The sequence below is a fragment of the Hordeum vulgare genome, chromosome 3H (assembly GCF_904849725.1).
Source record: "Hordeum vulgare subsp. vulgare chromosome 3H, MorexV3_pseudomolecules_assembly, whole genome shotgun sequence".
Lineage (NCBI taxonomy): Eukaryota > Viridiplantae > Streptophyta > Magnoliopsida > Poales > Poaceae > Hordeum > Hordeum vulgare.
The window spans coordinates 517,907,648-517,923,063 of NC_058520.1; positions in this window are offsets into that span (position 1 = coordinate 517,907,648).

Genomic DNA, 15,416 nt, shown 5'->3' on the forward strand with positions numbered 1-15,416 from the left:
GTTCAGATCCTTGATGCTACTCATTACACCTCTGATCATGATTATGATTAAGCTTTGTGAGTAGTTACTTTTGTTCCTGAGGATATGGGATAAGTCATGCTGATAATAGTCATGTGAATTTGGTTTTCGTTCGGTATTTTGATATGATGTATGTTGTCTTTTCCTCTAGTGGTGTTATGTGAACGTCGACTACATAACACTTCACCATCTTTGGGCCTAGAGGAAGGCATTGGGGAGTAGTAAGTAGATGATGGGTTTCTAGAGTGAGAGAAGCTTAAACCCCAGTCTATGTGTTGCTTCGTAAGGGGCTGACTTGGATCCACTAGTTTAATGATATGGTTATACGTTGTCTTAATTATTCTTTCGTAGTTGCGGATGCTTGCGAGAGGGGTTAATCATAAGTGGGATGCTTGTCCAAATAAGGGCAGTATCCAAGCGCCGGTCCACCCACATATCAAACTATCAAAGTAACGAACGCGAATCATATGAACATGATGAAACTAGCATGACAGAAATTTCCGTGTGTCCTCGGGAGCGTTTTTCCTCCTATAAGACTTTGTTTAGGCTTGTCCCTTCCTACAAAAGAGATTGGGTCACTTTGCTGCACCGTTGCTACTACTTGTTACTTGTTACTTTTCACTTGCTACGTTCCACGTCACTACACCATCACTTGTTACCGCTACTTTCAGTGCTTGCAGTTATTACCTCTCTGAAAACTGTTTATCAGAGCCTTCTGTTCCTCGTTGGGTTCGACACTCTTACTTATCGAAAGGACTACGATTGATCCCCTATACTTGTGGGTCATCAATGTTCATTCCGTTTTATGTTGTTGCAGAGAGTGAACCTGACAAAGCTATTCAATTTTGCGATATCACATTTAAATACCAAAACTCTCTTGTGTTTGAAAAACAACAAAATACTCCTTTCCTTAGGAACTAAATATAAGTCTTTTTATAGACCCCACTAGAAACTACATATTTTTTGTGTGGGTGCATTACGAACTACATACGGATGTACATAGACATAATTTAGAATGTAGATTCACTTAGTTTGTTTCGTATGTAATCCGTACTGAAATCTCTTAAAAGAGTTATATTTAAGAATGGAGGAAGTATTAATTATGTAAGTTGGTTGAATTTTCAAATCAGATTGATTTCGTGTTCGCGCGGTTTGACCAATATATAGTGTACGGGACAATGTCGGCTCATCAGTTTGCTCAACACTCTCTTTCTCTGCTTCCTCCCTCCTCTCTTCCTCTGCCTGGGTTCTTGAGAGTAGATAAGGGCTTCCCGGCCTGATCCGACGCCTCGTCCGTAGGCAATGCCGGTTGTCGATGGCTAAGGAGAGGAGCCTGGGCCTTTCTTGTATATACTAGTAATGCAGTTAGGGTTGTTTTTAGGACTGGCTTTATCCCGTGGTCGATGCGAAGCTTCTCTTCGGTGTGCTCGAGCCGCGCCGACGAGGGGTGGATCCCTCGGTTCTGCGGTCATCCATGGTGAACGGTGGTTGTGCAGGGTGGTTCTGGACGAAGCTTCCCAAATAAGCTCGGAGGGTTCCTGGATCGAATGCAGCAAGGTCCCCATAAGCTCTCTCTTCGTCGTCATGGAGGTGGGGACGGGGGTGGTGCCATGGATCTTGTTGCTCTTTTGTTTGCAGGAATCGTGGGGGTGTTCTCTATGGTTGCAATCTGGAGCATATTCTCAGCGGTGTGCTGTCGGCTTCCTCCCGCTTCGCCGCTGACCTCCATGGCCGAAGGGTGGTGCTGGCAGTTCCTCTCCGGTGCTGCTGCTCTTTCAACCTCTTGGTCTTCGAACCAAAAGGGAGGCTTTTCCTTGGCTCAGACACGGCTTTCATCGTCTTCTTCATCCCAAGTGGTCTCGTCCCCGGCGACAGTGAGGATGGCCATCTTCTGCAGCTTCACTGCGGTGGCGGAGGACCTGATTGCGTTCTTCACTTTTATGTTAGGGTCCTTTTTGTAAAATCTAAGGGTTGCATTGTCATTTTTATTTTTCTAAGGACCTTCATATAACTTGTACCGCCGCTATTCTCATAGAATGCAGCTTCCCTTCCCCTGTTCAAAAAAAAGTTTGCTTAAAAAAAAACTAGCATCACTATGTGTAGTGTAGTACACGGAAACGGAACGCTGTCGGCCACAGCACACGTGGCCGGTGGAAAACACACTTGGGACTCCATTTCATAAGGCCAACTTTACCGCACGACCCCAAACGAACGTCTGGTTTAGTCGGATTTCGTTTGTTTGGAACGGCAATGGGTTCGCCCATGTCTGATTCTGTCCGTTGGATCGTGCGTGCGGCCACCGCGCGGCCGCATCCCAAATCATGTCCGTATTGGACGTGATTAAAAAAATTAAAAAAACTTAACTCAAAAGTGAATAAACGCAGTTAAAAAACTTAAAACATAATAACATTAACACAAAAACGGCCCAGTTTTCACGGCCACAAAACGGCCCAGTTTGACATAATTAACATAAAAAAAGCCCGTCGATGCTGAGGTACTGCCGGTCGCGCTGGCCGGCGGGCCTAGGGCCGATGGTGAAGGGAGCCGCGACGGAGGCACGACCCGGTGGCGATGCGGCCTCCTCCTTCAAGAAGCCGCGGCGGCGTCCCGACGAGGAGCCAGACTCGCGGTCGTCCTTCCTCTTGCGGTCGTAGTTCCACAGGCCCATGGCTGCGAGGTGGGCGGACGGCGAGTTCGAGGAGGCTAGGGTTTGACTGTCGGGTTTCGAGGAGGCCGCGGGGTGGCGATGGAAATTATAGACGACGGCCGGTCCACGACTTCCCCATTTAAGAAGGACCGCTACCGTTCCCTGGGCGGATGACAAGCGGGCCCGACCGTTCGTGCGCATTGATGTGGGCGGGTGGGAGGTAGGTGGCCGCCTGCCACTCGTCCCCGACGCGGACGAGCGCGCGTCCGTTTGATGTCCGCTGCGACCAAACCCCATTCCTCACATGGACATGGACATGGACAGGGCCTCGGCGAGCATCATATGGGTGCTGCCAGCTGCGAGTGGCATTGCGGCATGGTGACAAGTGCAGCCAACGGTGGCCGGCAACTCCTACTGCCGAGCAAGCGGGCGTCGAGTGCTCCAACCGCGTGGATCTCGTCAGTGCTGCGAGGAAGCATGGGCTGCAGGTCAGCAGATTAGGCGCGAGGAAGGACGACAGGCAGCGGAGTGCCACGACGGCGCCGGCCCGGCGAGCACCATGTGCGTGCTTGCTGGATGCAGTCGCCGTCGACAGAGCCCCGCAACACCGAGGGAAGAAGCAGGCGCGAGAGCGCCCTTCCTCTCCTGTTCCAGTAGCTACGGCGGCGGACGGGGATGCGTACTGCCGGGAAGAGAAGACCACTTCGCGGTGAAGCAGGCGCAGCTGCGGCGTCGGACGGGGACGCGTACTGCCGGGAAGAGAAGACCACCTCGTGGTGAAGCAGGCGCAGCTGGAGTTGAAGACCGCACGTGCGCCTAGGTTATCCTGGAGTGAGAAGCTCAAGCTGAACCGCGCCAAGCTCGCCGACCTGCTCCGGTACATCTCCAGCAAGAAGGGCCTCGAGGGCTTGCTGGAGGCGTCCTTCCGGCGTCGAGGCGAATCTACTCGGCGCGTCTTGGACGACCATGAAGCCATCACCGGCCGGCGTGCCAAGGAGGGGAACGGAGATGAACTGGCGTGGTCGCGCGCCAAGAAGGGGACGGGAGATGAACGGACGTGGTCGCGCGCCAAGGAGGGGAAGGGAGATGAGCTCCGGCGCCTGGAGAGCAGCACGTGCCCGTCCCCGAGATGCCCAAGCACAAGAGCGCCATCGCCGGTCGTCGGCGTGCAAGTGCCAGAGGGTGTGGAGGTCGTGGTCCTGGGTGTGCCATGCGAACCAACCAACTGAAGGGCATGCCCCGCCGCGCGCCAGAAGAGCAAAGGAGCACGGCGCGGCGCGGCGCGGGCGACTGCTGCTTCAAGTGCCCGCCCAGCGGGAGGGGTGACAGCAGCGCCGATGTTTGCCGAGGCCTTCGACTCCTACTCCAAGAGCAGCGGCTGGGACCGATGCCCGGATGCTCCACCGCTCCCTCCCTCCGTCATTGTTGCTGCTCCCGCCGCATGCCCTTCAGTTGGTTGGTTCTGGTCGTGCACCTGCCTGCACGCGTACCAGGTCCTGGTCGTTGTTTTGGACCTGTCAAGCAAGCCGCAGACGTTGAGCTTCAGCGTGGTGACCACGACCCTGGGACGCCCGTCGGCGCCGTCCATGCTCCACGGCCTCGTCGCGGATGAACCGCAGGAGCGAGCCCCCAGGGGGGATCCCGTCGGCGCCGTCCATGCTCTACGGCCTCGCCACGGACGAACCGCAGGAGCGAGCCCTCGTCCAAGGGAGGGGGGGATCCCGTCGGTGCCGTCCATGCTGTACGGCCTCGCCGCGGATGAACCTCAGGAGCGAGCCCTCGTCCAAGGGGGATCCCGTCGGCGCCGTCCATGCTCTACCGCCTCGCCGCGAATGAACCGCAGGAGCGAGCCCCCACTCTCCACGGCATGCATATATATATCGATACGGTTTTGCTCAAACTCAGCTAGCTGAGTTTTTTGTTTGGCATCATTCACCAGGTGAACCGTTGATATTATTAGAGGATTCGTTCGTTTCCTAGCTGGGTAAATTGTGTTGTGGCGGGTAATGCGGTCCATGTTACGTTTTGTTTGTCTCAAGTGGTTCTTCTCTCTTGGCTAGCAGCTATTCACTTCCTGAGATGCATGCATGTAATTGTTCAATTTAAATTGCATGCAGACTTGCGCAAGTGTCTAGTTGTTCTTTTTTTTAGTTCGCTGTTGCTGAAGTAGTTCTGATCGATTTGAATTGTATGGAACAACCCTTGCTTTCGGCATGGTCGTTCCCACGGCATGAAACTGCAAGTTTTCAAATGCTGTTGTAATTGCATATTTTTATGATTTACTGCGTGTTTTCAAGGCTGGGTCGCAACTGTAAGTTCTTCAAACGATGTTGGAACGGCGTGTTTTTAAGGCCTGTCGCAACTGCATGTTTTCAAGGTTGGGACGCAACTGCAAGTTTTTCAAATGTTGTCATAATTAAATGTTTTCAAAACTAGGTCGCAACTGCAAGTTTTTTAAATGTTGTCGTAATTGCATGTTTTCAAGGCTGGATCGGAACTTCAAATTTTTCAAATGTTGTCGTAATTGCATGTTTTCAAGGCTGGGTCGCAATTGCAAGTTTTTTAAATGTTGTCGTAAATGCATGTTTTCAAGGCTGGGTCGCAACTGCAAGTTTTTCAAATGTTGTCGTGATTGCATGTTTTCAAGACTGGGTCGCAATTGCATGTTTTTCAAATGTTGTCGCAACTACATGTGTTTAAGGCTGGGTCATAATTGCTTGTTTTTCAAATGTTGTCGCAACTACATGAGTTTAAGACTGGATCGCAATTGCATGTTTTTTAAATGTTGTCGCAACTGTATATTTTTAAGGCCTGGTTGCAACTTTTCACATCGGATCGGTTTGCATAAGAATGCATGTATCTTGCCAAGGTGTGTTGGTTTTTTCAAGCTTGTCAAGGTGTGTGTGCGCGCATGTGTATGTGCATGTGTCTCATGTGCATATCTTCCAATGGCTTTTGTAGCATAGTAGATATTTTTTTAGCTAATGTAGCATAGTAGATGTGTTTCCTTTTTTTTGTTATTTTTTGCTAACAACCAACATCGACACAACTGAAACGAGCCAGCCTAGAAAAACAAGGAGCAACTCTAACCGTAGCTCTTCCAAAAAAAAGCAGGCTTTAACAAAAAATGATATTATCTTACGCTAGATGAATGAGAGCATACTATATCTCACCTAGATGAGTTCTAGACACTCCTTTGCTCAAACTCAGCTAGCTGAGTTTTTGGTTTGGCATCATTCACCAGGTGAACCGTTGATATTATTCACTTCAGGATTCGTTCGTTTCCTAGCTGGGTAAATTGTGTTGTGGCGGGGTAACGCGGCCCATGTTGCGTTTTGTTTGTCTCAAGTGGTTCTCTCTTGGCTAGCAACTATTCACTTCCTGAGATGCATGCATGTAATCGTTCAATTTAAATTGCATGCAATATTGTGCTAGTGTCTAGTTGTTCATTTTTTTAGTTCGTTGTTGCTGGACTAGTTCTGATTGCTTTGAATTGTATGGAAGAACCCTTGGTTTTGGCAGGGTCGTTCCCACGTCGGCATGAAACTGCAAGTTTTCAAATGCTGTTATAATTGCATATTTTTATGATTAGGTCGCAACTGCATGTTTTCAAGGCTGGGTCGCAACTGTAAGTTCTTCAAATAATGTTGGAACGACGTGTTTTCAAGGCCTGTCGCAACTACATGTTTTCAAGGGGGACGCAACTACATGTTTTTCAAATGTTGTGTTAATTATATGTTTTCAAAACTACTCCCTCCGTTCCTAAATATAAGTTTTTAAGAGATTTTACTATGTGTCTACATAAGAAGCAAAATGATTGAATGTACACTCTAAAGTATGTCTATATACATCCGTATATAGTTCACTAGTGAAATCTCTACAAAGACTTATATTTAAGAACGAAGGGAGTAGGTCGCAACTGCAAGTTTTTTAAATGTTGTCGTAATTGCATGTTTTCAAGGATGGATCGCAACTGCAAAATTTTCAAATGTTGTCGTAATTGCATGTTTTCAAGGATGGATCGCCACTCCAAGTTTTTCAAATGTTGTCGTAAATGCATGTTTTCAGGGCTGGGTCGGAACTGCAAGTTTTTCAAATGTTGTCGTGATTGCATGTTTTCAAGGCTAGGTCGCAATTGCATGTTTTTCAAATGTTGTCGCAACTACATGTGTTTAAGGTTGGGTCATAATTGCTTGTTTTTCGAATGTTGTCGCAACTACGTAAGTTTAAGACTGGATCGCAATTGCATGTTCTTCAAATGATGTCGCAACTGCATATTTTTAAGGTCGGGTTGCAACTTTCCACATCGGATCGGTTTGCATAAGAATGCATGTATCTTGTCAAGGTGTGTTGGTTTTTTCAAGCTTGTCAAGGTGTGTGTGCGCGCATGTGTATGTGCATGTGTCTCATGTGCATATCTTCCAATGGCTTTTGTAGCATAGTAGATATTTTTTAGCTAATGTAGCATAGTAGATGTGTTTCCTTTTTTTGTTATTTTTTGGTAACAACCAACATCGACAAAACTGGAACGAGCCAGCCTAGAAAAATAAGGAGCAACTCTAACCGTAGCTCTTCCAGAAAAAAAAGCAGGCTTTAACAAAAAATGATATTATCTTACGCTAGGTGAATGAGAGCATACTATATCTCACCTAGATGAGTTCTAGACACTCCTTTGCTCAAACTCAGCTAGCTGAGTTTTCGGTTTGGCATCATTCACCAGGTGAACCGTTGATATTATTCACTTCAGGATTCGTTCGTTTCCTAGCTGGGTAAATTGTGTTGTGGCGGGGTAACGCGGCCCATGTTGCGTTTTGTTTGTCTCCCGTGGTTCTTTCTCGGCTAGCAGCTATTCACTTGCAGGCTGAGATGCATGCATGTAATCGTTTAATTTAAATTGCATGCAGACTTGTGCTAGTGTCTAGATGTTCATCTTTTTTAGTTCGTTGTTGCTGGACTAGTTTTGATTGATTTGAATTGTATGAAACAATCCTTGATTTTGGCAGGGTCGTTCCCACGTCGGCATGAAACTACAAGTTTTCAAATGTTGTTGTAATTGCATATTTTTATGATTAGGCCGCAACTGCATGTTTTCAAGGCCGGGTCGCAACTGTAAGTTCTTCAAATGATGTTGAAACGGCGTGGTTCCAAGGCATGTCGCAACTGCATGTGTTTCAAGGCTGGGGCATAACTGTAAGTTTTCCAAATGTTGTCGTAATTGCATGTTTTTAAAACTGGGTCACAACTGCAAGTTTTTTAAATGTTGTCGTAATTGCATGTTTTTAAAACTGGCTCACAACTGCAAGTTTTTTAAATGTTGTCGTAATTGCTTGTTTTTAAGGCTGGATCAAAACTGTAAGTTTTTCAAATGTTGTCGTAATTGCATGTTTTCAAGGCTGGGTCGCAATTGCATGTTTTTCAAATGTTGTCGTAACTACATGTTTTCAAGCCTGTGTCACAATCGCATGTTTTTAAATGTTGTCGCAACTACATAAGTTTAAGACTGGGTCGCAATTGCATGTTTTTCAAATGTTATCGCAACTGCAAATTTTTAAGACCGGGTTGTAACTTTGCAAAGCGGACCGGTTTGCATAAGCATGCATGTAACTTGCCAAGGTGTGTTAGTTTTGTCAGGCTTGTCAAGGTGTGTGCGCACATGTGTATGTGCATGTGTCTCATGTGCATATCTTCCAATGGCTTTTGTAGCATAGTAGATATTATTTTTAGCTAATGTAGCATAGTAGATGTGTTTTTTTTTGTTTTTTTTTGGTAACAACCAACATCAACACAACTCGAACCAGCCAGCCCAGAAAAACAAGGAGCAAGTCTAACCGTAGCTCTTCCAAAAAAAAAGCAGGCTTTAACAAAAAATAATACTCTCTCCGTTCCTAAATATAAGTCTTTCTAGAGATTTTACTATTGGACTACATACGGATGTATATAGACATAATTTAGAATATAGATTTAATCATTTTGCTCCGTATGTAGACCCTTAATAAAATCATTTAAAAGACTTATATTTAAGAATGGAGGAAGTATTATCTTACGCTAGGTGAATGACACCACATAATATATTCCATCTAAATGAGTTCTAGGCACTCTCATATAGATATACTAGGATGGACGGTGCGACCTCGGTCAACATGATCCTGGGGTCTTACATGTTGACCTGTTGACTTCATATGAAGTTGCAATAGAATAATAGTAACTCCGTTGCCCTTTTTATTTCAATTAAAAATTGACCTCCAAAAAAGCCTTGTGGCTCTAAAACTGTTAAAAGGCGAGGGCGGATTCGAAAACAACCTCCTCGCACTCGTTGTCCAGTCCAGAAACCCTCGCCGGCGAGCCGCGGGCCCTCCCCCGCCGCCGCATTCCGTCCACCCAGCGACCGCAGGCCCGCCCGCGCGCCCCCCCACCATGCAGATGATGCGGAGGGGCTCTCAGGGGCTTCTCGCCATGGCCTGCAGCAGCTTCTCCCCCCTCCTCCCACCGGGCTTCCACCGGCGGCACCTCCTCTGCCTGCCGGACGAGATGCACAAGGTGTGGCTCCCCGAGAGCTTCCGCGGCGCTCGCACGTCCCCAGGCGGCCACGTGTAAGCTAAATCCAAACCCCTCCCTAAATTTCGATTTGCGTGCTTAATTCCGGTGTTGATTCCGATGGTTGGTCCCACATACGCGGATCCCGATGGTCGGCTCGGATGATGGTGGTCACATCACATCTGTGGGGTTGAGCGGTTTGTCCCGTTTGGTATCTGGCCGTACTTTGGTGGACTTTGTATCAAGTGACTCACTTTTGGTTTGTGGTGCGCTAGATATAACTCTACTGATTTGGTTTCTCAATTTGGCAGCGGCAGCACCAGTAGCATATGGGATGGGCGCATGGTCATTAATTGAACAACTGACTCATCTGTTCATACATAGGCTGATTATTTTTACCAGTTCCTAATCGTTCCTAAATACTCCTATAAGTTTTTGTAGCGGTTCTATTAAAAGACTACTCCCTCCCTCCATATAAAGGAGTTTATGCGGATGTATATATACATACTTTAAAGCATTTTGTTCTGTATGTAGTCTTCTAGTGAAATCTCTAAAAGAAACTTATATTAAGAAACCGAGGGAGTGGTTTAACAAGGATGTGTTGCTGCCTGCACATGGTCACTATATATGAAATGCCCCATTGATTTATGTTGGTATCTTCATATGCTGTGCTCTGCTGTGTAAGTAGAATGTCAATTTGCTCAATGTGGGCATTTATCATGTTTACATGAGGACACTTGAAGGTTGAAGACATGCACCTTTCATTCAGGCCCCACCATACCATGTGCTACTCTACTCACTCCACACATATAGCAGTTAGTTGCTCTTTTGTGTGCTATCTATCTAGCACTATCATTGAATTAATTTACTTCTTACTACTTATATACTTCTTTATCAATGCTGCTTACTAGTACTTGATTACGCTTTTATATTTGTTTACTGAGGGAGTACTTTTTATTTATATATGTCTTGCAGCTGAATAACTAAACACCCTTAACCTTTTCTGAAATTGTTTATATGCAGTGCCATCAACGGACAAAGGCTATTTGTAGATTCTGAGGTTAGAATGGCGACAGAGCACTTCAAGCAAAATCCACTTATCCATCATGTGCCAACGGATCGGCTGATTGTGCCGGATCCCGCAAGGCTGCATTTCGTCAAGGATGATGGAAACCGGCTAACCTGGTCCGGGCTTGATCTAGTCGACAGCATGCACAGGTCCGGTCTGTCCACGAAGGGGTTATTCTGTAAGGAGAATGTGATTGTCCTGCCACGCCAAATGTCCTTCGGCTTGAAAGAGGTAAACATAGAGGCAGATGCAGGCCCGTTGGACATGACGGAGAGGGTGGACAACTACATCGAGTACGTCCGCTTCCTGTGTGGAAGAGTTGAAGACGTGCATGGGGCTGAGGTTGTTGGCACCTTGCCTCTCTTCAAAGGCCTTGAAATGGCTGCGCTGGATGTGTTACAAGACGACCAACTTCTGGACCTGCTGTTGTATTACCCGGCACTGCTTCCTATTGACAGCAAGGGAATTCTTTTCTGTAGGATCTACAATCGGATAGTTAAAAGGGTTCCTTTGCTACATAAAGCTAAGTTGCCAGTTATTGGTTTTAAGCCCAATGCGAAGAAGAAGATCAACAATCCAAGGGATTTGTGTAAGAAGCTGTTGCGCGCTGTAGCATATTCCAATAACCCAAGTTATCCAAATTGGGGTAGTGTCATAGCAGCCATAAATCCAGACGTCTTCAAGTGTTTCGTGACACAGTCAAAGATGGATCGTAACTCTAGCATTGACCTTGTCGCTTTGCTTCGTCATGCACCAGCTCACCCGCTCGAGAAGTCGATGATAAAGCTGCTAACTTATCTGAAGCGAATCAAACAAGGCAAGCCGCTCCCTCCCTCCTCCGTCCTGGACAGTTCCACCGTCAAATCAGCACAATTCTCAACTTTATCAACCGTCCCCCCATCGTGTACGGAAGTACTACATCTGATGTTCGAGAGCTTCCCAGAGTACCTACCTAATATGTCCAAGGCGTTTTGGACATACGGTGTGTATGGCTGGCTGGATGTCCGGGGTCTCTTTCCTCCTCGCGGCCGTTGATTCTTGTCGCTTTGCTTCGTCATGCACCAACTCACCCGCTCGAGGAGCCACTGAGCAGTCACTCGTCTCCTTGTACTGCCTCCTGTCCCTGTAAACAAGAACATGCAGTTAGTTTTCATAAGTACACCAGTATTCATCAGCATAGTAAGAGAGAACAGGAGCTTTGCCTCAGTATTACGTACTATTCATGAGTATGCACCCGAGGACAAGAAGTACCGAGATAGCTTTGACTAAGTAGAATTCATCAGTCATGACTATGATGGCATACCTATCTTGTATGAATTGAGAATCTTTAATGCTCTGCTAGTGTGCTTTGTCATGCCATGTTGTTGCACCCGTGAAGATGCATTTTTTTTCTGTTGTTGCACCCCTGTTGTTTCTTCCTATGCTGCATATATTATTTTTCACTTATTTTTTGGATTAAAACTTAAATGCGTCATTTAATTTGGCATTTAGTGAGATTCATGGTTGTTGCAAGTTTGCTACAATTTGGCATTTAGTGAGATTCATGGTTGTTGAAATTTTTTGAAACCTTTTTTGCAAATTGTGAATAATTTTGAAATGTTGAATATTTCTGAAAACACAAACAATTTTAAAATTTTGAACAGTATTTTTTCAAATGTGAATGAACTTTGTAGTTTGGAATCTTTTTTAAAAAATAAGAAAAAAAATTGGTATTCCGAACAGTTTCTTCACGAACACATTCTAAAAGCGTGAAAAAATTAAAATCCCCGAACAATTTCTAAAGTGTGCAAAATTTTGAAAATTTCAAAAAATAAAATAAAAATAGGAATATCGTGAATTTATTTTTATTTTATTCATATTTTTTCAATAAAAAATTTGCTTGCATAATTTAAGAAAAAAATGACATTTGAAAATGTTCATGCATTTCAAAATAATGTTTGTGATGTTTCAAAAAAATTGCTATACAATTGAAAGAGGTTTCATAATTTTTTAGAGAAACTTCACTCATTTCAAAAAAATAAAGTCATTTTCTAAAAAATGTTTATGCAATGTACGAAAAAAGGTTCACGTAATTTTTTATTAAAGTTTCCTACCATTTGGAAACATGGTTAGCGGGAATTTGAAAGATGTTTACCATGCATTCTAAAAATTGCTTGGGCTTGTATTTGAAAAATATTATTCATCATGTACTTAAAAAATGGTGAGCGTGTGTTAAAATGTTCCCGTATATACAGAAAAATATACAATGTGAATTACAAGCTCTTATTCGACTCTTTCTGATGTTATGATAAATTGCAATTGCTTCAATGACTATGGACTGTTGTTGGCTACTTCTCGGTAAGGTTTTTGTTTCATACTTTGCTTTGCGAAGGAATTGTTACTTTCCCATAAGAATCTTTGTGATGTATTGCTGTTCTATGTGTGATCATGATGCCCTCATGTCTGTATTTTTTTTATCGACACCTTCATCCCTAAACATGTGGACATGTTTATGGAACTTGGTTTTCGCTTGAGGACAAGCGAGGTCTAAGCTTGGGGGAGTTGAAACGTCCATTTTGCATCATGCTTTCATGTTGATATTTATCACTTTATGGGATGTTATACTTGTGCCTTTTCTCTCTTATTTTGCAAGGTTTATTTGAAGAGGGAGAATACCGGCAGCTAGTATTCTGGACTTGAAAAGGAGCGAGTCTGAGTCCTCTATTCTACGCAACTCCAAATGTCCTGAAAATCAATGTCGATTTTTTTGGAAATATATAAAAAATACTGGGCGAAAGAAATACCAGAGGGGAGCTACTAGGGCCCCACAAGCCTGGTAGCCGCCGCCCCCCTCGTGGCGGCTACAGGGCTTGTGGGCACCCTGACGGCCCACTGGCCCCCCTCTTTTGCTATATGAAGGGTTTCGTCCAGGAAAAAAAAATCAAGGTGGAGCTTTTTCGTGGATTCTCCACCGCCACGAGGCGGAACTTGAGCAGAACCAATCTAGTGCTCCGGCAGGACGATCCTGCCGGGGAAACTTCCCTCCCGGAGGGGGAAATCGCCGCCATCGTCATCACCAACACTCCTCTCGTCGGATGGGAGTCATCTCCATCAACATCTTCATCAGCACCATCTCTTCTCCAAACCATAGTTCATCTCTTCTAACCAATCTCCGTCTCGCGACTCCGATTGGTACTTGTAAGGTTGCTAGTAGAATTGATTACTCTTTGTAGTTGATGCTAGTTGGATTACTTGGTGGAAGAGTTTATGTTCAGATCCTTGATGCTACTCATTACACCTCTGATCATGATTATTATTAAGCTTTGTGAGTAGTTACTTTTGTTCCTGAGGATATGGGAAAAGTCATGCTGATAATAGTCATGTGAATTTGGTTTTCGTTCGGTATTTTGATATGATGTATGTTGTCTTTTCCTCTGGTGGTGTTATGTGAACGTCGACTACATAACACTTCACCATCTTTGGGCCTAGAGGAAGGCATTGGGGAGTAGTAAGTAGATGATGGGTTGCTAGAGTGAGAGAAGCTTAAACCCTAGTCTATGTGTTGCTTCGTAAGGGGCTGATTTGGATCCACTAGTTTAATGCTATGGTTATACGTTGTGTTAATTATTCTTTCGTAGTTGCAGATGCTTGCGAGAGGGGTTAATCATAAGTGGGATGCTTGTCCAAATAAGGGCAGTACCCAAGCGCCGGTCCACCCACATATCAAACTATCAAAGTAACGAACGCGAATCATATGAACATGATGAAACTAGCATGACAAAAATTTCCGTGTGTCCTCGGGAGCGTTTTTCCTCCTATAAGACTTTGTTTAGGCTTGTCCCTTCCTACAAAAGAGATTGGGCCACTTTGCTACACCGTTGCTACTACTTGTTACTTGTTACTTTTCACTTGCTACGTTCCACGTCACTACACCATCACTTGTTACCGCTACTTTCAGTGCTTGCAGTTATTACCTCTCTGAAAACTGTTTATCACAGCCTTCTGTTCCTCGTTGGGTTCGACACTCTTACTTATCGAAAGGACTACGATTGATCCCCTATACTTGTGGGTCATCAATGTTCATTCCGTTTTATGTTGTTGCAGAGAGTGAACCTGACAAAGCTATTCAATTTTGCGATATCACATTTAAATACCAAAACTCTCTTGTGTTTGAAAAACAACAAAATACTCCTTTCCTTAGGAACTAAATATAAGTCTTTTTATAGACCCCACTAGAAACTACATATTTTTTGTGTGGGTGCATTACGAACTACATACGGATGTACATAGACATAATTTAGAATGTAGATTCACTTAGTTTGTTTCGTATGTAATCCGTACTGAAATCTCTTAAAAGACTTATATTTAAGAATGGAGGAAGTATTAATTATGTAATTTGGTTGAATTTTCAAATCAGATTGATTTCGTGTTCGCGCGGTTTGACCAATATATAGTGTACGGGACAATGTCGGCTCATCAGTTTGCTCAACACTCTCTTTCTCTGCTTCCTCCCTCCTCTCTTCCTCTGCCTGGGTTCTTGAGAGTAGATAAGGGCTTCCCGGCCTGATCCGACGCCTCGTCCGTCGGCAATGCCGGTTGGCGATGGCTAAGGAGAGGAGCCTGGGCCTTTCTCGTATATACTAGTAATGCAGTTAGGGTTGTTTTTAGGACTGGCATTATGCCGTGGTCGATGCGAAGCTTCTCTTCGGTGTGCTCGAGCCGCGCCGACGAGGGGTGGATCCCTCGGTTCTGCGGTCATCCATGGTGAACGGTGGTGTGGTTCTGGACGAAGCATCCCAAATAAGCTCGGAGGGTTCCTGGATCGAATGCAGCAAGCTCCCCATAAGCTCTCTCTTCGTCGTCATGGAGGTGGGGACGGGGGTGGTGCCATGGATCTTGTTGCTCTTTTGTTTGCAGGAATCGTGGGGGTGTTCTCTATGGTTGCAATCTGGAGCATATTCTCAGCGGTGTGCTGTCGGCTTCCTCCCGCTTCGCCGCTGACCTCCATGGCCGAAGGGTGGTGCTGGCAGTTCGTCTCCGGTGCTGCTGCTCTTTCAACCTCTTGGTCTTCGAACCAAAAAGGAGGCTTTTCCTTGGCTCAGACACGGCTTTCATCGTCTTCTTCATCCCAAGTGGTCTCGTCCCCGGCGACAGTGAGGATGGCCATGT